At 40.6% G+C, this 24,672-nt stretch overlaps 1 pseudogene; it reads right to left on the bottom strand.

Annotated features, from left to right (window-relative positions):
• Nucleotides 1-9,527: 9,527 nt before the first annotated feature.
• On the bottom strand, nt 9,528-17,598 carry LOC749594 (protein fem-1 homolog A-like; annotated as a pseudogene).
• Between the last annotated feature and the right edge of the window lie 7,074 nt (nt 17,599-24,672).

Here is a 24,672-nt window from a genome sequence, read left to right as displayed (position 1 = left end):
CATCGCTACCATCCGCCGGCATATTTATTACAATTTATTTTTATGAAAAAAGATTAAAAAAAGATATGTCTGCTCTAAGCAGTTACATGAAAATGGATAAATACAAAAGCAAGCACAAGAGTATTCAGTAGAGAATTTTGAGCCTGAACGATCAAGTTTCAGGCAAATCTTGTGTGGTTCATAATTTTAGCCCTTTATTATGCAAACCTGCCAATTCAATTTTCCAATGCAAGAAATGTTTGGGGTGATTATCAAGTTATATTTACTGTTCTGTGGATCTACTAAAAGATGCACTATCTTGAAAGAGTCTGTTCAAATTACCTTGGAACACACTTTTAGATCCTCTTTTGTAAGCAAAAGTTGACAGACTAAAGTGTATTCTTTTTTAACTGGCATCAGCATGTGAGACTTTAGAAAAATTGGTAGAGCAAATAATGATTCTGTTGCAGAGCCAGACAAATAACTTCCAAATCAACAAATTCAAACAGAGAAAAAAAGTTGCTGATCTTAGATGAATTGCCACATTGCCACTTCCTTTCACATGTGTCTTGGTAGAAAAACTCTCATATAGAATTTTTCCCACCCATCAGAAGAAAGTAGTTATTATCTCAATTTCCTATCTCCTCTTCTGCATCTCACCTTCTGAGGAGATAAATATTAGAATCTCAAAGTATCCACTGCTAAAACCCAGAGAGAAGGGGTTGGGATGCAAGTTGGAAAAACTGGGAAAGTATTAACTTCTGGACCTATCTTCCCCCTCTGGCTTCTCTCTCATCTCTCTCACTCTGTCTGTCTGTCTCTCTCTCTATCTTCCTTCCTCTTTCTAAAAGAAGACCTTGAAAGAGTTTTATGTATATGCAGAATCAAATTTCTCTCCTCTCTTCTTCTCTCTTCAGTGCACTCTGTTTAGGCTTCTGTTGTCATCTCTCCACCAAAACTGTTTTAGTCAACATCGTCGATGACCTCAATGCCACTAACACCAAAGTTCTAGTTTCAAGCTTTGTCTAACTCAACTCTAGCAGCATGAAACACAACTTATTACTCTCTACTCCTTGAAGCATTGTCTTGTCTTCCAGGAATATACACTGCCAGTGTTCCTTCTCTTATTGCCTGCTCTTTTTCAAGGTTCCTTGCTGGCTCCTCTTTTTCTTTCTGACAAATAGAAGTATTTCATGGCTCAGGCCTTGAAACTCTTCCCTTATCCATCTAACTATCCATTCACACTCACTTTCTTCATGAGTTCATTTAGTCTTGTGATAACTTCTAAATACATAACTTTAGTCTCAGCCGCTTTCCTGAGATATAGACTCAGAGATCCAGCTGACTACCTGATGTCTCCACTTGAATGTTCAATGGCCATCTCAAAGTCAACATGTCCAGAACCAAGCTTCTATATTCAATCCAGCCTCCCCAAATTTGCTTCTGCTCAGCCTGCCCCAACTCAGTGGATGGTGATACCATTGATCCAGTCAGGACTAGGACAAGAGTGAAGTAAGCCAACCACTTAGGCACAAACTTTAAGGCATTCAGAGCATCAAGGAAGTGCTGACCTTGCTTTTGCATGGCTACGCAAGGGCCTCCTTAAATTGTATGCCCTCAACATCTCACTTGGCTCACCCTAGTACCAGCCCTGCTTCTTCTTGCTCGAGCCAAAAACTTCAGCATCATCCTTTATGCCTCTGTTTCTCTCACTGTCTCTTCCAATCTACCAGGATATCCTATTGGCTCTACCTTCATTAATATTAAAGTGTTTGATCCAGTTATTAAAGAAATAATTAGATATATCAAAAGTAATGGAGGAGTTATAAAAATATAATTCTTGTCCTAAAGAAGAAAAACCAAAAGTCTGCTCTTATTTTCACAAAGGCAGGGAACTAATAGAAGATAGACATACTGTTTCAACGTGTTTAAAAAAATTAATAGACTTTGATTTTTAGACCAGTTTTAGGTTTTCAGAAAATGTGAGCAAAATATATGGTGTTCCTGTATACTCTCTTCCCCCACCAGCCTCTGGTTTTTCCTATTGTTAACATTTTGTGTTGGTGTGGCACATTTGTTACAACTGATGAGCCAATATTCATGCATTATGATTAACTAACATCCACAGTTTATATTAGGATTTAGTCCCTGTGTTGTATGGTTCTATGGGCTTTGCTAAATGCATTATATCATATATTTCCCATAACAGTATCTTAAAGAATAATTTCACTGCCCTAACAATCTTCAGGGGCTTATTTCCCCTTAGCTAGCAGTGACGTCTTTAGGTACAAGTACACACCACCTATAACAACTTAATTTATTGCCTTCTAGGCAAGCCAGGGTAGGGACTGAGGACAGTGACAATGTCACCTATCTTCCATTCAGGAGCCTGTGTTTGGTGCAGAGCCCAGGGTTCCTAGGTCCAGCCTATATGCTCCAACGGTGGTTTCCTACACTCAAAGACAATGAATTTGAAGACACATCACAAATGCCCGGTGCTCTGCAAAGCTGTCCTGATTCCTCCTAGCAACATGAGTTGCCACATTTTCTTTACTCTAAGGTGTCAGGCACATGATCATGGTATTCATCAGGCTGTCTGATCCTCTGATTATATGTCAGTCTCCCAGACTAGATCAGGGGCTTTTCAAGGGCAGAAGCTCCGTCTTAGTCATCTGTGTCTTCCTCAGGGCCTGTACTTGCCACTTGTTGATAATATGAAAAGAGTTGGGGTTGTGAGGGGGAGGAAGAAGGATAGTGGAATGAATAAAGGGAAAAGAGGGAAAGAAAAAAGACAGGGAGATAGGGAAGGTGTTGGTGCCCATGCCCTCGGTCACAGGTCACTATGGGTGGGCACAGGTGTTCAGCACCAGAATGACAGGAAGATGAGCAAGAGAGGGCATCTCTGAGTCAGGGCTGGTGCATTTCTCACACCCAACAATCCAGCCACATCACTGACGAATCTGGGATGTTGTACTTTTCCCCACCGAAAGCCCTAGTTGCACATGACAGACTATCGCCTGCTATTGCACTGACTTCATATAGTCCTAGGACCTCAGGGTTAATGAGTTCTCAGTTACGTGGAACAGCTTTGTTTGATAGGTTACTCTAGTTTTATATGTAAGAAAACTTGGTGTTCTTATATTATTTAATATATTGATTTGCTACATTGTATAAAAAGACAAATGAGCCTTCTTTAAACTGTCTTAGAAGAAGTCTCAAGTCTCCTGTGGCTCTCAAACCTCTGTGCGGGCAGGCCGTTCACATTTGTTGTCCATAGTGTACTAGTTTGGACAGTTTCTCAATTTCCAAACAGCAGTGATGTTTTTTGCAACAAATAAATTACAAAAGAAAATATTTCATGTTTTGTCCTCCCTCTGATAAAAATCTTTGTGGTCCTAAACAATTAAAGCTCCTTAGTTTAAATTGGAAGTATTATTAAGGAAAGTTGAAATTTTATGAAAGTGATTAAATTGAAGATTCAAAAATGTGTCTACATTTGGGAATATTGATTATGACTTTAATGTTAACTTTTTTGATCTGATACCATTTCCAAAAATTTAACCTACAGAAATACTAAAACATATGTGCAGTTATAGGTTAAAAGAATATGATGAAATTACTTGCAGTAGGACAAAATTTAAAACAATTCAAATGGTTTTAAAAGAGGATTAAATAACTATATTTAATGATGAGTAAGTAGTAGGTTAAAAAATGAATTATTCTGAATAATAAGAAAAATAAAGATTCTAAGATACGTATTCAGTGAAGAAAGTTTCAGGATCACATGTTTGCTATTATTTCATTTTTGCAAAACAAACAAGAATAAAACCAAAAGCTACACAGGCACGCGTGCGCGCACACCCACACACAGCGCAAGACACTTGTGAATTGAAGGGGGTAATGTTAATATTCACACAGGAACCATCAGCATGATATAAGAGTGTCAAGAAAACCAGGATCTATAACCACCTTAATTTAATGGACTTTATATTCTGTATTATACCTTACTATCTATAAGAATAAAATTAAATTTTCCATACTTAAAGTATCTATAAAAAAAACTGAGTAAATTGTAATCTTGGATCTCAAGTCCAGTTCCTTTAGTTCTCTCAGAACTATCTCCCTTCATTTCAAAGTTCATGGATTGATTTTTGGTTTTCCTAAAATGTACCACTGTATTTTAAATTTACACATCACCAGGGCATTCTTTTTTCTTGTTCTCTTATTATTAGAACATACATTTAACCCCTTCTGACAATCTAGTCGTTGTAAACCTCCCAGCTTTATCAACTGTCATCTTCCAAGTACTCACAGTGCAGATTTCTGGTATTACAACGGCCTTAAATTTTTTCCTTTGGATTTTTTTGAAAATAAATTACGGTGTCTATTTACATGGATAAAGAGTGACCACTGTCTTTGGCTGGTTCCTGTTGATAATGAGGTCAAGGCAGGGGCCTTCACTGAATTCCCACATGTGCATGGTTGCAAGCCACACTCAGGTGACAGACAGTCTTGCAGTTGGTGCTGCTGGTCACATGAAGACTGGGAAAGAAAGTGCATCAGATCAAAATAAACATTTCTCTTGCAAAAAATAACAACTCGAGGCACATGCATTATGAATATTGGGTCAGAAGCATTATCTTCATATTCAAAGACTAGCATATAATTATTAAGAACAGAAATGTAAAGAACATAAACAGCTTGATGATAGAATTGGTACACGTTTATTATTAGAAATTCTATTTGAAATCCAGAGAAGAGTAACTGAACGGAGAAAAACACAGATATTAGATGACAAAGCATATGAGAAAATTTCAACTTTTTTTTCCAATTGAATTTAACAATGCTTTACTCCATAGTTGACTGATTGATTTGCCTCTGCCGGGATGTAAATTCTCAGAGATATTCTTTCTGCCATTGTGCCAATCTGTGACACAGCTAGCCTAGGATTTATATGCAGTGCTTGTCAATATCCTTCAGAAATGCCCAGTAGAACACAGGCACATACATTCTCCTTCAGCAAACACTCATGGAATGTGAAATCAGACTTCTACTGGTACTGACTCATCTGGAGGGCTTGTTATGAGGCCTCATTCAGTATGAGGCAAAGGTTGTGAAGTTTGCATTTAAGTTTTTAAAAAGCTATGTATAAAAAGTGGCCACCATGATGATTAAACACATTATATTGTACCCTTATAAAATTTGAACAAAAACCACAAACTTCAATGACAATAAGTAATTGGTCTTACTTGGTCTGCTCATTCTGAAAAAACTGAGTCTTGTCCTATGCAACAGGGCTGGAACAGTTGCAACATGCATCAGTTGGAACATATTTAGAAGCTAATGGATAGCATTGGTTTACATTTCATATAAGACAGAGTAAATTAAGGACACATTTCTAGTATCTTCAGATATTCAAACAAGTAAATATTTCATATATCTCAGTTTGCTCCATTGTCAAACACATTTTCATTTTGATAAAAATGTCGCAAAAATGCCTAATAATGTGTGCTTTGGTGAGGGAAATTTGGAAATAATGAACATGAACTAATCCTCTCTTTGTGACTGAAGGGTCCTCACATGAAATCATCACCTTTGGAGCTGTGCTTTTATAATGTGATGCTCACTGGATTTTTGAGATATAATGCCTGTCCCTAAACTGAATTGCCCCAAACTGCTTTATAGTTGTTGATTTCACTACCAGTGTCCTCTCCTTCACTCTTATTTTGCATTTCAGTGTACCAAATTTACAATGTTTTTGTTGGTTTTGTTACCAACAGAAACATCAGGTGAATTAAAAGATACCAAGATAAGTACTCATCAAACTAAAAAGTAAATGCAATTAGATGTTATTTTTGCCAGAGGGTGGGTGGGCAAATTTACCATAATGCATTGCATTAGTTGTCAGTATGGAGCATGCTTCAGAGTCATCTGGAAGGCTTGTTAAAATGCAGGTTGTTGGGTTCCACCCCAGAGCTTCTGATTCAGCAGATCTTGGGTGAGGCCTGAGAATGTGCATTTCTAGCAGTTTTCCAGTGGATGCTGCCCATCTGAGGACTACACATTGAGAGCTACTTGCTGCAGAGAAAAGTGGAATGGGGACAGTTTAAAGAATCAGTAAGAGTTTAAGGTTTCAGGAAATGTTTGGAAGTCTGCAAGTAGAAAAAGGGGAATGTTAATTTTCTCTTCACATATTGGGCATTACATTTATGGAACTCTAACACAAAGAGGGAGAGCTGTGGGAAAAAATCAAGGGATTTGTCTGAAATGATAGATTAGAGTTACATGTTAGTTCACAAAATGATTTTGGGAAGATATTTTAAATAATTCCAACACTACAAACTGATGCCACATCGGGCAACCTCGCTCTCCAAAATCCTCTCATGTTGCTTTTGCACTAGGCTGGCCTGGATGGAGCATTGGTTGGACCCCATGTGGCATTCCTAATGTCTCTATATTCTAACCCATTGGTTGCCAATAAAGTGCTTTGCCAACAGATTTTGTTCTGAGATAGTGCACAGCGCTGAAGAGAAAATAACTTTGCAAATCCAGTGATTTCATGGGCCACTAGGCTCTCTGGATTCTCTAATACCCAGTTTATCTTTTGTTCATTTAATGCATCGCAAACAACATTGAATTAGTTTGTTGGACGATTAGGTAAGACATTAAACTAACGATATACATATAAATATGTCAAGTCGTTATTTTAAGAGTACATCTGTAAGTCATAGTTGGAGAAGGCTTTTTCTTGTGAACCCTGTAAAGGCTTTTCCCCACAACTCTAATAGTTTAACAGGTACCAACTTTTATAAATAATACTTCTTTTTCAGAGGTGTTCACAAGTGAGGAAAAGAATTTTCTATAATGGATGTTTAAAAAAATCAGTTCCAAGGAAATTAATTCTTGTAAACCTCCCCAAATAAACATCAGGAAATTAAATTGGTGTTGGTTTGTTAGTAGAATGAACATCCCCAAAGAAATCCAAGATTGCAAATGTTTTAGCTCAGACCTAGTTTCTAGTCTCTGAAAGACCCTTTCTTCCTGAGCTATGACCACCTACAGCCCTCCTGCAGCTTCACCATTGCCTTGAATTTCAGCACGAATCCTGCAATGATGCTATGGAGATTTAGGTGACTACGTGTCTGCCAGCTGTGGTTTCATCATTTTTCTTTGTCTCTGAGCTAATGCAGAGACAATACCCTGGGTCTGGTAAGTGGGTCTCAGTCTGTTCCTTAGTCTCCTCTCCCAGCACCCAAGTCTGATTTCTGAGCTTCAGCTTGATCCTTTTTTGTTACCTGTCATCGTCCTCAGGAAGGGGTTCCCCAATCCTGGATCCTGGACCATTGTCTTGGACCCTCCTCTGAAATGACAAATATTCCTAATTCCAATTTGCTATCTTTCTTGTAAGGATAAATTGTCTTGTACTGCATCCGTCTGTTTGGACAGGTCAACACTTCATTTGCGACCCTTTGTGGATATCTACTTACCTGCACTACAACCTGCTATCACTCGATCTTGTTGGACACACTACTGTAGTCTTGCTTTACATCTGTGATAGAATCCATCCACCCAGATCCTATTCAGTAATAGAGCCTTTTCTCAAATCCCAGCCCTTTCTTATCTGAGCTACATGACAATAAGTAATTGCTCTTACTTGGTCTGTTCATTCTGAAAAAACTGAGTCCTTACTGAGTGGAGTTTCATAAGGACTGAGTTGTTATGGAACCATGTTATGCATGGGAGTGATGGACATGAACAAGGTACAATTTCTCTCTTGAAGAAACTCATTCTTTTTTTTTTTTTTTTTGAGACAGAGTTTCACTCTCACCCAGGCTGGAGTGTAGTGACATAATCTTGGCTCACGGCAACCTCTGTCTCCTGGGCTCAAGCGATTCTCCTGCCTCAGCCTCCTGAGTAGCTGGGATTACAAAATTAGCCTGCCACCATGCCAGACTAAGTGTTTTTTTAACTTTTAGTAGAGACAGGGTTTTGCCATATTGGCCAGGTGGGTCTCCAGCTCCTCGAGTGATCCGCCCACCTCAGCCTCCCAAAGTGCTGGGAGTACAGGCATGAGCCACAGCACCGGGCTCATTTCTGATGACAGAGCAAACAAGCAAACAATTGAAATGCAGGTTGAGTATTCCTTATCCAAAATTCTTGGGACAAGATGCGTATTGGATTTTTAAAAAATTTTTCAACATTTGCATTAAACTTACCGGTTGACACCCCAAATTCAAAAATTTGAAACCTAAAAAGCTTTAATGAGCATTTCCTTTTGAGTATAACCTTTGAACATTATGTCAGCATTCAAAAAGTGTGAATTTCAGATTTTTGGATTAGGAATGCTCAACCTATACAATACTTTAACCATACATTCTGAGAACCTTTCTCAAAAGTGTATAGTAGAAGAGGTCAGACAATCGTCCTCCATAAACATTCATTCTATCATTTGCTCAAACCCCACTGTGTTTCAGGCATTTTGTTAATGTATCGGGAATGGACCCAGAGGGCCTTTCTGAGAATTGTGAGTTAGACCCAGGTACTCACCCAGGGCCAGATCATCCTTGACCTTTTGCCTTCAAATACCAATGATAATTTGTCTTGTGGTCCTAAGATGTTAATCGGAGCTGCTTATAATAGACAGCCTCTGAAACTGTCTTCTCTCCCCGGTAGCCCCAAGTGGTCTACCCTGGATCCTGATGACATTAGGTTGGGGGGTTGTAAGTGCAGTCACTTTGTTGCCAGGTCCACTTTCTTTCCAGAACCTCTGAATCAAATGTCAGCCTGTTTTCATTGTTCCCTACCTGATTAGCTGGAGCTGGATATACCGAAGGAATGAAAGTTTTCTGAGCTGACTGCACTGATAAACCTAGAAGGAGACCATAGTGATAAATGCTTCATAATTTTCAGAAGTCAGCATTAATTGCTGAGTAGCAGAGTGGACTTAAATTTGTGTTTTCAGTGGAAATGATCACCGTGATGTCCTTACTGCCTCCTAACTCATGAAAGGAACAACTGGCTGGCCCCTGGAACTCCCTGCATGACTGGTGATTGCCCGTGGACTTCTAAAACACTCTTTACTCTGAGATGTGAATGTTGCCCACGGCCTTCAGCTGGTGGATGATATCTGGGCCTGAGATGACAGTATCAGGTATTTCTGAAGACATCCTGGGGAAATGTGGGAATTGCCATGGTGCCTCTGAGCTTACCTCTAGAACAGACACTTTGATAAGTGCTTTTGCTTCTTTCTCTGAATTCTAAGTCAGCCCTAGAATGCTGGATGATAATTCTGAAACAAGCCCTACCCAGTCGATTTTCCTGAAGTTTCATGAGGATTCTGAAGAGTGGTGACAGGTGTTGGACTAAAATAAGGGAGGAAGGCCGAGGTGAGGAGAGCACTCAGAGACAGTGGGTGGACAGACGTCATCCAGAGACTTGCAGAAAATAGGACCAAAGCCATGGCCCCCGACAGGAGTGGCAATCCTAAGTGCAGTTTTAATTGCACTTTTGAGATAATGAAAGTACAAAATCAGTCACTTAATCTCTTTTAACATCAGTTTATTAATCTGCAAAACATCGACATGCTACCTCACAGCATTCTTCACATATAATAAGAAACAGGTGTTAAAATACTAAACAAAGTTTAAGAAGTGATGCAAATATACTGTTAGGGTAGATTGTAGATTATAGTTCTATCACTTATCTCTTTCTTATTTTCTGAGAAGCTCTTAGGAACATTGATTTAATTATTTCTTTTCCCTCTTTATTTATGAGCGTACATGTCTTATTCAAGATTTAAAATATCACTTGGAAATTAACAAGGGGTTTCACAAATATAGTCGTATTCCTTATTTGTTCACAATATTTTGTCCCAAAATGTTGCTTTTAAAGAAATAAAAGAACTACTTCTAAAATTGTGGTAGAGTCAAGGCCGACTATAAACAAATGCTCACCAGCCAACAGAAGAAATCTATCCTGCAATATGAGTGACTTTCCCAGTGTACCATGATAGTTCCTTAAAGCTGTTATGAATTATTCCATAAACCTGTATTTAGAGACTTTTTTTCCAAATATCTTTTTAATGACTTAAACACCAGCGCAGAGACTCGCGATGTAAACAGCCTCATTTCTCTGCTCTGTGCTTTGGGAGGGACAGGGACGCCATTTCCCTCCTTGGCTGAGATAAAACCTGTCTTGTAAATTAATAAATAATTTCCTAACTAACACAGCAAAAAAAAAAAAAAAGAAAAAAAAATCCAAACGAGACCTAGTTTCCATCCAGGGACAGGATGTTTCTGGACACCCCCAGTTGCTGCTCCTCCTGAGGGCCTGGCTGTGGCTACTGCAGGGAGGATGTAGTGAGAATGGCTTCCCTTCTGCTGTTTGCTGCTGTCTACACCGGCCAAGAACCTGCTCCCGTCTGCCCGGGCTGATGGAGTCTCACTCTTGAGAAAAATCTTGCTGGGGCAGGTCCTCCGGCAGCCCCAGCACCTTACCCTGAGTCATGGGAACTTGAGACTTTGTCCAAACCTTGGCTGGAAGGCTGGTCTTGGCACTCAACATCTTAGCTAGTGGATTTATCACATTAAGACTGTACCTGGGCCTTTTTCATGATGACTTGGGTCCCAATCCTCGGAGCAGCTGAAAAAAGAGCTAGCGCCACCTGTGGATGCACCCACAATGAAATCAGAGGCCAGGTGAGGTTTGCAAGGTGGAGTGGCCTGTAGTTTTAACTCGGGCACTATGGCAATGCAGACCCAAACCAATTGTGCCAGTTCTTGCTGGGTGGCAAAGTGTTGTCAGGCTTTGTGGTCACTCCTGATTTCTGTTTGGAAGCACAGTTCTCTTTCCAATGAGAATGGAAAATTGGAAAGGCCTATAAAATTGGAAAGCCTGTAAAAGGCCGTAGAGTGGAGATGTATAAAAATGTACGGTCACCCATGTTTTAGGGGTCGACACCATGGACTTTTATCTCGCTCACCAACTTCCTCATACATACAGCTCACTCCCTGTGGCCTCAGCCATCTCAGACACTACAAAATCCTCACTGCTTGAAATTCACTTATGGAGTCCAACAAACAACTTTCTTTAAAAAAAAAAAAAGGCAGTAAAATCTCAGAATTTCTGTGCAATGCTTGCAACCTTCCCACTTATTAAATAAACAGAACACCAAACTAACCAAAAGCTATGCAAGTGGCAGGCTGCCCTGAGCAGAGCCCTGCCTGTCTGCCAGGGACTACGGTGGCACAGGAGCAGGTCGTGATCATGCTGGAAGAAATGAGAGGTGGTTTCATTCCCTGACTTTCAAACTGTCATCTCGGGAGCCCCCAGTCCTAACACTGTATTCAGCCGCTGGAGTTACCTGGCCGTGTAAAAGGACAAGGGAAGGCAGACCATCCTCAACTTCTTCCTGTGTTTCTAGCAGGGAAGGAAAGCAATGGCTTCAGTCCCTCCGCCTCTAGGTAACAAGGCAAAGGCCTACGTAACCCAGGCAGACAGGATGTGGGGAAGGTCTTGTGTCTTTTTCTAACTCAGAATTTCTGAGTCAGTGGGCTCCCAGAGAAAGACTGGCGTTGGTGGCATCCATGTGGGCCCCTGCTTCAATCAGGGCATTCACGATGGCCAGGTAGTTGTTTTGGGCTGCTATGTGTAGCGGGGTGTTGTCAAAATCCCTGCTGTCCCGGTCGGCCCCGCAGTCGAACAGCACTTTGACCATGTGCAATGAGGGGAATCTGCTCACGGGTTAGCGGCCCACGTTTGTGGTGTCCTTGTCCACAGCCATGTGCAGAGGGGTGAAGCCGTTCTTGCCCCTGGGTGCGCACTTGAGCAGGCGGTAGATGGTCTGGTGCTTCAGGTGCTCCTGGCTGGGGGTGCATTCCACTTTCTCCAGCAGGTAGAGCAGGTGGAGGATGATGGCCAGCGCCTTGTTGAACTGGGCCGAGTCTCTAGGCTCCCTGAGCAGCTGCAGGGCCCATTCCACTTCCCGGACTCCTTTGGTGAGGACCCCCATGAGGTCTGCAAAGCCGATCTGGGTGCCCAGGCTGCCTTTGGCAGCCCGGTCCTGCAGCACGTAGGAGAAGAGTTTGGCGAAGGAGAGGAAGCTACTGGCGGTCATGGGGCTCAGAGGCTCCAGGTTGCTCTGTTGCATGTCCAGGGCGTACTTCCACAAGCGGATGTAGCACTCGATATTGCCCGAGTTGGCGTACACGGCGCCCCTGTAACGGATACAATAGGAAGTGTTGGGGTGCGAGGGACTGAGGATGCGCTCCCGGATCAACAGGGCCTGCATACGCATCTCATTGGGGTCGGTGATCGCGCTGATCCAGCTCCTCGGTGGTGTTGACCTCCTTGGAATAGTCGTAGGCCAGGACCAGCTGTGGGGGCTCCAGTTTGGGCAGGTACTCACCCCCCTGGTGATGCAGCTCCATGGCCCACCTCCAGTGTTTAAGGGCCCCAAGCAGATCTCGTTTCTTATCCACATACGTAGATCCCAGCAATTCCAAGGCTTCCACGGCAGCTTCCAGGCTGGTGGGACAGCAGCTTTGGTAAGATTCCCCGTTCAGTACCTCAGGGGAGAAGATGCAGCACGGAGCCCCCTGAGGCTGCGCACACCCCTGGCTGGTGGAGGAGCCTTCTTGGGGCAGCCCAGGCTGAGCCTCTACCCCTGTGACCTGCTCCTGGCCGGGCTGCTCCTGGATGAGGTACTCCACGATGTTGGTGTGGCCCGTCACGCTGGCTGGGAGCAACGGGATCATGACGTAGCTATCACGTTCCATGCTGGCCTTGCACCCCAGCAGCAGCTGCAGGATCTCCAGGCTGCTGGTCTCGGCACAGTTGTGCAGGGCCGTGTTGCCCTTGGCGCTGCGCCAGTTCAGCTGAGAGCCCTGCTCCAGCAGGTAGCGGGCGATCTCACGGTGGCCCTTGTAGCACGAGATCATGAGGCACGTGTGGCCGTGCCGGTTGGCCACCTCCAGGTTGGCCTGGTGCTCGCCGACCAGGTAGCGCACCACCTCCAGGAGGCCCTCGAAGCAGGCGGCGCGGAGGGGCGTGGAGTTGGTGCGCTTGGTGCGGTTCACCGAGGCCCCGCGGCGCAGCAGGCTGAGCACCACGTCCAGGTGGCCGGCGCCCACAGCGGCGGCGCACCCTCCATGGTCTCGCCCTCGAAGTGCACCGAGCCACCGGCCTCCACGCTCGCGCCGCACGGGTCCACCAGGTACTTCACCACGTCCAGGTGGCCGTAGCAGGCGGCGATGAGCAGCGGCGTCCCCCCACCGGCCACCTAGCCAGTCAGCTCGTCCAGTTCCTCCCGGCTCCGGCCGCTGAGCAGCTTCTGGAGCAGCTGCAGCTTGCAGTCACGGGCGGCGTTGTACACGGCGGTGCGGAGGTCTTTGGTTCGGGCCTCCGCCAGGCCATGAGCCGGCCGCAGGCGGAGGGGGAGACAGAGGATCAGAGCCCAGACAGGCGGGAGCCAACCTTCACCGTCTCCCTCGCCGCCATCTTAGGGTGTTCTAGAGACTTTTAAATATGCAGATTATTGACCTGAGAAACCATTTCGTCTCCAAAGGAACATTTGCAGGCTGTCATGCAAATCTGCACTTGAGCAACTTTCACATTATGATCTTAGTGAATTCTTGACCAGATGGACTTGAACAGCTGCCACCCATGCTTGGGAAGTCCCTTTACTCGAGAAGAGAAAATAGCTCATTTGTTTGCAATTCTTTCCTGAAAGTACATAAGGGCAATTTTCTACATTGTGACTAGTATCAGAGCAACATTTTCCCTGAAAGACCATAGTTCATTATACTATTTAGGAACAAACAAACAAAAATATATACAAACATTTTTTGGGGAGTTTTATAATTTGTGCCCAGAAGGGACAAGTTTCTTTTCAGATTAAGTTTTAAAAAATGTTCCTTTATTCAAGCTGACATGGAGGTTATAACTGAGAAAAACCTCCCTCTGAAATTAGAATGCCTTACATTTGTAGAACATTTTATACTTTTCAAAGTGCTTTCAGGCACATTATTTCATCTGATCTTCAAAACAGCTCAGTGAGGCAGGTAAAATGGGTGTTTTTATTCCTTACTTTTCAGATAAGGAAATAGGTTCAGACTACAGATATTATCTGAGTATCTACTAACTTCATTGTATTGTGCTAGGTGTCATAGAGGATAAAATAACATGTATTCCTAAAAGAAGAATCTTGGTTTTAGATAAGACATAACAACACAAAGCTAAATAATACATAAATGTACAATATGGTCAAAAGATGACAAAAGACAATATATGGTCAAAGTATTAGAAGCACAAGCAAACTGTGTTCTCAGATTAAGGGAGACTTCTTAAAGCAGGTGCCACCCGAATATATATGCCTGGAAGGAGGTTTGGAATTTGTGGAATATTTACTCTTTGGCATCAAAATCACTTTCTCATATAACCTTAGAATGTAAGAGATTTTGGCATTCATCTAGTTTGTTCTGATACTCGATGTTGGCACTCCCTATGGCCCCCTAAGCAAAGATGTTGGAATAGCTATGAGTCTTAACAATTCTATCTATATGCAGCTGCAATCTCCATTTCTATAATTCTACCCTTTGTTGACCAGAGTAAAACAAGACTAATCTATTTTCTCTTTCTGTGGAAAGCCTTTACTATGTCTGTAGTCAGCATGATAGCTTGATCTGCCTTTAGTCTTTTCTTCTTTTCATTTAATCTTAAAGATTTTGGAGATACAGTCATTATTTTACTGCTGAGCCCCTATTTTATTTATCCAAATTATCTATAACTTTGGCCATCCCAAATTGATACACTATTGTAGATATGCGGATTTGAATGAGGCTCTAAAAACTATTGTTATCTTTTTAATTCACTGCCAGCATGTCTGTTAATACTGCTAGTTGTGAACATTTCTCAATATAAAGTAACTTTTGTGTAAAAGTTGCATAATTAATATGCCTCGGATGAGTTATGAATGTCTTCCTAAAGAACAAAGGCCACCTTCATTGTGATGGCTTTTTTCTTTTTGTTTTGTATTTTTGTTAAGCCATTCATGATCTGTGCATGCCTGCACAGATGATACTTGCTTAAGGAACTAACACCAAAGCTCTAATATAGTAATAATCTTTGGTGTTTTGTTTCTCATCTTTATTACTGGGAAAGTAAAAATTAATCACTCATGTAAATTAATAATCCAATACTGACTTCTGGTATGTAATGATGAAATTGCTTACTGGATGAACTAGTGGATGCTTGGGAAGAGTTTTATGTTTTAATATAAGAACATCTTTCTCCAAGCAAAGATGCTTCCTAGGCTATAATTACAAATGTGGAAATTGGGAAACGTAAAACTAACTAACTGAATGTAAAGAATGTATCTACGGTAGTTTATAGTAGTGGGTAAGTAAAAAAGGAAAAGAGAGAACAACTGACACTAGAACTGCCCCATTCAAAAACTTTTTTTACAATTCGGCCATCTTTTAAGAAACTAAACACAGTGAGTTGAGAATGAATGATGTACCCTCCCTCACTTGACTATATTTGACTTGGACTTAAAAAAAAAGAGGCTGTTTTGAATTTCTGTGAGTCATCTCCTCAGGTGGTAGATGTGTTTTCATTGCCTGCCACTCCCCAAAGTGCCTCTCCATTTACTTCAGACACAAGGTCCCAAAGTCATAATTTTCTAGTCTTATTTGCTCATCTTTATGATCTTGTAATTTTCTAAAGCCATATCACATGCCTGCTTTATAATTCAAAGGCCTAATATTTGTTAGGCTGGTTCTTGATTCAGGTTTCTCATTCTCCTTCCTATTTTCAGTATGTGTCCTTACCTCACACTCTATGCTCAAGCCAAATTATCTATCTAGAATTTCCCCCATTGGCAGCTTCTGAGCAGAGGTACTGCAGAGTGCACAGATAGGGCTGGAATGAGTCAGTCACTTTGCAGACAGAAGTGTAAGCCATGCAGGTTTAGGCCTCTACTGCCACCAGCGACCCTATTGCTGGCCTAATTCCTCCTGTAGCTGTGCTCATAGAACCTTAGAAATTCGTTACCTGTTGAGAGAGTATCGCTGGGCCAGTCGTCAATGAACCCCGATTCCAATTTAATCCTGGCGCTGCCCCTGACTTGCTATGGGACTTTCTGCAATTCAGTTCAACTCCTAGGCTATGAGATTTCTATTTTCTAGTCTGTAACAAAGGGTCACTAGATTAGACGATTTCTGACATCCTTTGTAGTACTCCAGTTCTACAACTCTATACATGTGGATTCAGGAGGCTAGCTCAAACCCTGGGTTCTTCACTTCTTGCAATGCTCTCTCAATTCCCTTCTTCTCCCATCCTCTAGTTTGTCCAGATGTTACTGTACTTGTGTACTTCCTATGTATACTAAGCCATTATATGGACTACACTCTACTGTATCTATTTGTCTATCTTTTTTCCTTCATTGAACTGAGATATGGTCGGCTGTTACTAGCTATCAATGGAGTGAATGAGAAAAGACTGCATATCTTGTCTTTATCCTGCAGGTCTGTCTCTGCCACATATTTCTGAGGAGATCCTGGGCCTGGGAAACTTTGGAGTCAACAATGACCTTTTATCCTGGTTCTATAAACCAGATCACATGCAAGAATGTTGCCTCTTAAAAATTCTCAAAAGTGATGAATAGCTATAGTCCACGCTAAAGGAAAATGGAGAACACCAGGTTGTTAGTGAGAGCTGAATCACTCTGAGTTATGGAGTGAGAAGTTTTATTAGGCTGGTGCAAAAGTAATTTGTGGTTTTTGACTCAATTTTAACGGCAAAAAGTGCAATTACTTTTGCTCCAACTGATAGTTCCCAGAGTCAGGTAGACTAGGAAGTGGCATTCAGAAAGCAGAGACTGGGAAGGTGGAGAAGAGTTAGTGAAATGATTTGAGTTTGGAGACAATGGGGTGAAGGCCCAAGGAGAGTTCCACACTCTTGGGGTGGCCATAGGAAAGCATTAAAACTCAGAATTTAATTTGACTAAATTTGTTTGCCAATTTCTAATTTTCAGTAAACTTTTCTATCCTCATAAATGCTTTACATGGGTAGGTTTTTGTGGAAAACAATAAAGGTGATGAACATTATATCTGGGTCAATGGTTCTTGATCTTCAGGACGCTTTAGAATCACTTGGGGGAACTTTTGAAATCTGGATGCTGATGTCAGACTCCTGAGTGATTACAACATAATCTCTGCAGGTGGGACCCAGGAATCGGTATATCTTAAAAGATCCCAGGTGAATCCAATATGCAGCTTGCTTTGGAATGAGTTATTGTGAAACAATAGACTACAATGATCAACGTGAACTCATCTGAGAGACTCCTCGGCAATCATGTCTCCTTTGTTCTTTAATCAGTTCTATTTCATCTTATTGGAAACAACTATTTTAATTTTATAAGCCTCCACTTTTCTCAAAACTTCCAACTCCAATGCCATGTATACTCTCAACTAATGACTTCCCTTCTACGTTTCGGAGATAATTGGAGCTCAACATGAAAAATTTCTTCATTTCTTGTTACCAGATCTGTAAATGTGTTTTTTCTGAATTACGTTTCACTAGTGCCTTTCTATCAATATTTGACCATCCAAAGTCATCCATCTCTAGAAAGTAACAATACAGAAATATAGGCCGTGTGTTAGTTGGAAATAAAATAACACTAACAAAGACCTCTCTGAACCAACATAGAAAAGAGAACACAGTTTATTACTACATGAACATGGTCAGATTTCTATGCATGTAGGTACTACAAAAGTGACTAAAATGAATAGGCAGACTTTCACATAATTTATTTAGCAAAGCAGAAGAATAACTTCTCATCTCCTCAAGAGACAAAGGGCTACATCCTAAGATAGTCCTCTTGTGAAAAACTCCCAAGTAAGTTTTGGAGGCATTTGTTTACAATTCCAAGGGTCAGAAAGTCCCCATTCTTCCACTGCAAAATCAAAAGCGTAAACCTGTTATTTGGACCTATTAAGATTTCAAGGAAATACTCTAAGGAAGACAGGATGGAGAGATAGTGACATCCAACCTCAAAAAAGTCATCGTTTTACCCTTATGGTGTGCTTTGCTTGGTATATGCATATGTATTTCTTAGCTTTGTGAAGTGAAAGAATCTAGAAGCAATGACACCCTAGTAGAACACCTAGCCTCTAGACCTTTGTATCCAAACACTATTACTTCATGAAAGAAACCCGTGCTCTTTGGGGAAATGATTAATTTTTAGAATAGGGAAAAATGGTTAATTCCTCCGTCTACAGAGGAAGGCTGCCTCATTTGGATTGAAGCCACAACTGAGTAAGGGCTTCAATGCATGTAGGTGACCCACGTGGGGTGTCAGAATCAAAACAAGGTGAGGGAGCATCCAGACAGAAGTATTATCCATCACCTGGTGTCTAAACCCCTCAGGCTAGTGGGAAGAGAACACCCATGTAAGGCAGTGGCACAGAATGGGATAAAAAGGATTTGCAAGTAGAAGAGTCAGGTCACTGTGGGATTTTCCGGTATAAATAGACTGAAAGGGGCATCTGTATAGGAGGGATCCAAGGTGCCAGGTATCAAAGCCAAAGAACAGGAGAAGGAGTCCACACAGAAGTGGTGGCAGAACCCAAGCAAGATGAAAAGGGCATCACCGCAGTGATGTAGCAAGGTTGGAGTGTCAGAGCCTGACTGAGCAGAGTGGCGTGAGCACCCATGTGGGTTTAACCCAGGAAGGATAAGAAGAGTGTCTATGTGAAATGGATGATAATCTAGGGAGTAGATCAGAGCCCAGGGATGGCATCCAAGAATGACGGTGGCCAAGCATGAGGTGTTGGAGTCAGAGTAGAGTGAAGAAGGTAACTACACACAGGGGTAGCTTAATATAGAGTGCCAGGGTCTTGAATGGGGTCTGAGGATTAGAGAGTAACAGGGTGTTAGTGGGAATACAACCAATGCTGATAGTTGTGTTGTGAACATGTAGGAGAAACATGTTTGTAAGGAATAAACCCCAAAATATTTGGTGGTAATTGGGAATCAGGTCAGTAACTTATTCTCTAATGGTTCAAGAAATTTCTTTTTGTATTTTACTTGCAAATTTTGTCTAAAGCTCAATATATGAATATATATACTTTTATGAACTGGCAAATAGCAAATTCATTCTTAGGTGTATTCTCAATAGAAATGTATACATACCGAAAAGCTTCCTGTTTGGATGTTTGAAAGGAACCACCACATTCCATAGAACATATTTACATGGGGCTTTTATTTAAAGGCAAAGGATATGGTGCAGCAAGTGAAAGAGAGTGCGGGCATGGACTGGGAGTCTGAAAGACATCCCATGTTGAAAGCTACCCAGGGCTCCAAGTATTCACAGACACAGAGTGTGCATTCTGTCTCCAGTGTCAACCACCAAGATTCTGTGCTAGGAATCATGCTTTCAGGAGGGCTTCGAGGAGAAATTCTCCACAAGCCTTTTATGTCTCCTTGTCCATGTAATCAAGCTAGGTTTGTCAAACCAATTAGGCCAGTTGTAACCCATCAGTGAAAAACTGACCCTGTAGGTTACCAAGAGGCATTTCCTGACTTTAAATCATACATGATAAACGTCATTGCAGTTATCTTCACCAAGAGTAAAAAATCCAGATATCCAGGTTAAAAGATGAAGCTTTTTCTGTTCAGCTATAAATCTGCACACATTTTTACTAAAAAAAAAGAATATTTAAAGCATCGTATTCATAATAACAATAACAGAAGCCAACCCAAATATATCTATTAAGAGAAGAAATAGCAAATAAATTGTGATCTATTTCTACATGGAACACTATGGAACAATGAATAAATATGCATTATTGTTACATAAAATAACATAGATCAATATGGCAAATAATGTACTGATAGTCCCTTTATATAAAGTTCAACACCCAGGCAAAACCAATCTCTTGTGTGAGAAATTAGGATATCAGTTGCCTTTGGGGTATTAAAAAAGAGGAATGGGCCAGGCACAGTAACTCATGCCTGTAATCCCAGCACTTTAGGAGGCTGAGGTGGGCAAACTGCTTGAGGCCAGGAGTTCAAGGCCAGCCTGGCCAACATGGCAAAACCCTGTCTCTACTAAAATTACAAAAATTAGCTGGGCATGGTGGTGAGTGCCTGTAATCCTAGCTACTTGGGAGGCTGAGGCATAAGAATTGCTTGAACCCAGGGTGTAGAGGTTGCAGTGAGCTGAGATCATGCCACTGCACTCCAGCCTGAGCAACATAATGAGACTGTCTCAAATTTAAAAAAGAGTAAGGATTGATAGTGAATATAAAACGAGGTGAGAGTTGCTGGTTATGTTTTATTTCCTCTCTTAGCTGATAGTTAAGTGGCTGTGTCAACAATGTAAAAATTCATCAAGCTTAAAATTTGTTCTTAGATGTGCATATGCAATATTTCAATAAAAGTGATTTTAAAATATTTTATATAGGGTTGCACACATACACACACACACGTGCACACACATACTCGACATTTATACCTGCTTTTGGAGTCTTCTCAACAAATCTATTTAACTTAACACTGAGTGGGTAGTGACATTACAGCATGTGTTTCTTTATTCTCTACCTTTTAAAGTTTTCTTCTATTATTTCTGTGAGTATTTGTTTTCATTTTTCATCTTGTATCTCTTGGTGACTCATTTAGATGGATATCACAACTTATGAATTCAAATTCCATTTCACTTAATGTTTCCCTCATATTTTTCATCTTTTTATATATTTTTAAATTTATTTTATGAAAATAGCTGAGGTTGATCCTCAAATTCAATTTGAAGGCAAAGGATGTTCATGCATAAAGTACTAGGCAGTTATTTTTAAAAATGTGACAGATTTCAGTCTTGTACATGTGCTATAATATAAAAAAATCACACTATCTTTTTTTTATTTTTTATTGTTTGAGACAGAGTCTCGCTCTGTCACCAGGCTGGAGTGCAGCGGCGCGATCTCAGCTCACTTCAACCTCTGCCTCCAGGGTTCAAGCAATTCCCCTGCCTCAGCCTCCCAAGTAGCTGGGACTACAGGCACACACCACCATGCCCGGCTAGTTTTTTGTATTTTAGTAGAGATGGGGTTTCACCATGTTGGCCAGGGTGGTCTTGATCTCCTGACCTTGTGATCCACCTGCCTTGGCCTCCCAAAGTGCTGGGATTACAGGTGTGAGCCACTGCACCTGGCCCATATTTTTAAATTTAAAAATAGTACAATTTATGTAGTACAAGACCTTTAAAAATATCTCTCCGTGTGTATGTGGTCTGTGTGTCTTAAAAATGAGTGCAGGCAAGTGTATTTCTAGAAGTGTACTTTATTAGTTGGGTGCATTGGGTTGCAGGTAACAGAAAACATTCTTATAGTGACTTAAGCAATAAAGTCATCCAATTTTTCTACATAGCAAGACCTCTGGACATGGAGACTAACAGATTTCCTGCAGCAGCTCAACAATGTCAATCACCCAACTTCTTTCTGTTCTGCCACCACAGCACATTTCATTTTCATTCTATGTAATTCCTCACAGTTATAAGATCACACACAACTAACACAACTTAAATAATTATGTCTTTAAACAATAAAAACCAAAGAAAGAAAAAATTTCATATATTTGGCCATCATTTTCATTAGAGGTCAAAATCCTACTAATAAGCTCCCTCCTTTGGCATTCTTCCTAAATACATTGTATTACCTGGAAACAGGACAAATATTCATCTCTAAATCAATGACAAGCAAAGGAATTACATTAACATTTGTATTTGTTTGCTTTTGCTCCAATAATGCTTAAGAAACATGACAAGAAGTTACTGACCGATAACAGCAAGCATTTACTCCTTGCTCATGAATTTTGCGAATTGGTTGCAGCAGTTCTACCTTAGACTACAGATGAGAGTCAGGTGTGCTCCAGGTGTCTCTCATTCCTGGACCCATGTTGAAGGACACAGACTACTTAGGGCATTTGATTTTTATAATGCTTTATATATATTGATTTTTATAATGCTTTATAAGCAAGAGTTGAAGAGGAGAAGCTTCTTTAAAGTTCTGCTTAGTTACTTCTATTACTATTAACCTACCCAAATTCTATTGGGTAGAGCAGTCACATAGCCAAGCCCAAAGTCAGTGATACAGGGAAATATTCTCTTTCCTCATTAAAAAAAGGTAAGGATGGGGAGGGAACAAGAATCATCTTTTTTAATTATTTTTTTCTGAGACAGAGTCTCGCTCTGTCATCCAGGCTGGAGTGCAGTGGCACAATCTTGGCTCACTGCATTCTTCGCCTTCTGGGTTCAAGTGATTCTCACTCCTCAGGCTCCCAAGTAGCTGGGATTACAGGTGCGCACCAGCATACCCAGCTAATTTTTTGTATTTTTAATAGAGAGGGGATTTGCCTTATTGCCCAGGCCGGTATCGAACTCCTGAGCTCTGGCAATCTGCCCACCTCAGTTTCCTGAAGTGCTAGGATTACAGGCGTGAGACACTGCACCTGGCCAGAGAACAAAGAATTATGAACACACAATACAATCTACCACAATATTCACGGCCTAGACCAACCATGGCTCATCCTCTCAGATTGGGAGAGGAATCCATTGTCTGTGAACTTGTTGCAACAATACAAACATAAACAATCTATGGTCATTGCAAACAAGAAATAAGGAATTGTGGCTATTGAGTAGGCAACAGTTCAATGTTGACTTCTCACTATTTAAACAAATTAGACTTTTTTTCTAATTGAGAAAACACACAAACTTGAAGAAACAACTCCAATATTGATGAAAATAGCAGTGATTTATTTATTAACTAAATATTTTAATTCAACAATTTAGAAAGAGAGTTTTTAATCTTCCACAAACAATTCTACCTTATTTTAAAAAGGCTGCAATTTATATATATGGGACATTCATGTCACAGTATATCAGACAACTCTCTAACACCTTGGGTGCCCAGTTTTCTTTCAGGCAGGACATCAATATTTATCCTCTTTTAATTCTGGCCCATCCACTGGCACAGACTGGTCCCTTATGTTATTATCATGAGCTAGTGATACAGGAAGAGAAGCATTGCTGATCTGTGAAACTGGACAATACATTTAATCTGTCTTGGTATTTAAACCACAGTAGGCACCATGTTTAATTGGGTTTATGAAATGACATCTTGTTCAGAGCAAGGGTCAGTATTGAAGAGGAGCTATATTTAATGCTAAATTAAGTGCCCAAGTTAAAGCTAAATTGTTACACACACAAGTCAGTAATTTCAGAACTATGACTTGCAAATAAATCACAAATTGACCTCTTTGAGCACACTGCAGGAAATACTTTGTGTGACATTATATGGCACTAATTGTAAAAGCCAAATCTGACTTCTTTCCAATTATATGTCCAAAAATCATAACTGAGAATTCTCTCTCTTTGGATTTTCTGACATTCTTTCCTTAGTATTAAGGTAATGAATGGCTTCAAAGCTAAAGTTATGGGAAATGCAAGAGCTTATCCAATAGTTAATATCTGAATCTTAGGGTTTATCAACTGTAGCATATCTAAAGACACAAAACCCACCTTCGCTGATTTCCTGGATGCTCTAGATGTGCAAATACAAACCTCACTGCACATGGAAGTGCCCTGTCAGGCACAATTTTCATAAAGGGAATTTAAATAGCTATTTTAATCTCTAGACCAGACTGTGCATTCCAGGAATCTAAGACTAATGAGCCACTTTCTCAGATAATCACTTCTAAATAAACAAGGTCTTTTGCACTGACCCAGGAATCTGCATTGTAGCTGAAAAATTAATTATACCAATATTATACTAGGCATATCTACAACAATACAAAAGAATGTTCTCTCCATCTCCAAAGTTAGATGTTCATTCAGATGAAATGCAATTTATTCATCTGGAAAGTTCTAAATGTTTTCCTTTGCACCTCTAAATGAGCAGAAAGATATTTCCTTTTAAGAAGAAAAGAGAAAATCCATTATTTTTACTTTTTCTTTAATATATATAAAAATCAATAAATTCCCAAACTAAATTTCTCCCCTACTAATTTAATTTGGAATAAAATTAGAACCAATCGTTATGAGCAAAATGTTTTCAATTAAGACATAATTAATTAAATGTGCAAATGCAGAATACATTTAGATGGGCTATCAGATGACTGATTATACTGGAAATCTAATTTTACACTTAAATTGCCAGCCACACACTTCATCTTGAGCTGTTGATCCATAGCAAGTTACCGTAAGTTAAACCTTACCTCTGGAGGAAGCAGCCTCAGTGGACAAATTTTTCCTGCAGTAATTCTATGACCATGCCATAGTATCTGTCTTTAGAGGGTAGTCAGAGGTATCTTGCATGAAGGAGCTTCATTCTTGCCATCTTTCTTGTTTTTCAAACAGCATTTTTTTTTATTTTAAATAAGTAATGCATGTCTTGGCAAATTGTGAAAGAAAGGCCTTTTACTCTTTTCTACTTACTAACCCTTTTCTACTCACTCTTTAAAAGGAAGTTGATAATCAAAGTATTAATGTGTGAAAAGGTACTGAGCTTTCAACAATTTTTGAATTACTTAATATTCATTTTAAACTGTCTAAATTATAGATATAAATGTCTGAATCTATACTTGCTGTTGGTGTTTATGGGTTAAGTGTATCCTCAAACTAACCAGGATAATGAATTTTAT

Source organism: Pan troglodytes, chromosome 17 (assembly GCF_028858775.2).
Source record: "Pan troglodytes isolate AG18354 chromosome 17, NHGRI_mPanTro3-v2.0_pri, whole genome shotgun sequence".
NCBI classification, from domain to species: domain Eukaryota; kingdom Metazoa; phylum Chordata; class Mammalia; order Primates; family Hominidae; genus Pan; species Pan troglodytes.
The sequence above is the reverse complement of the archived record's forward strand: the minus strand, read 5'-3'. Positions and strand labels throughout refer to the sequence as shown.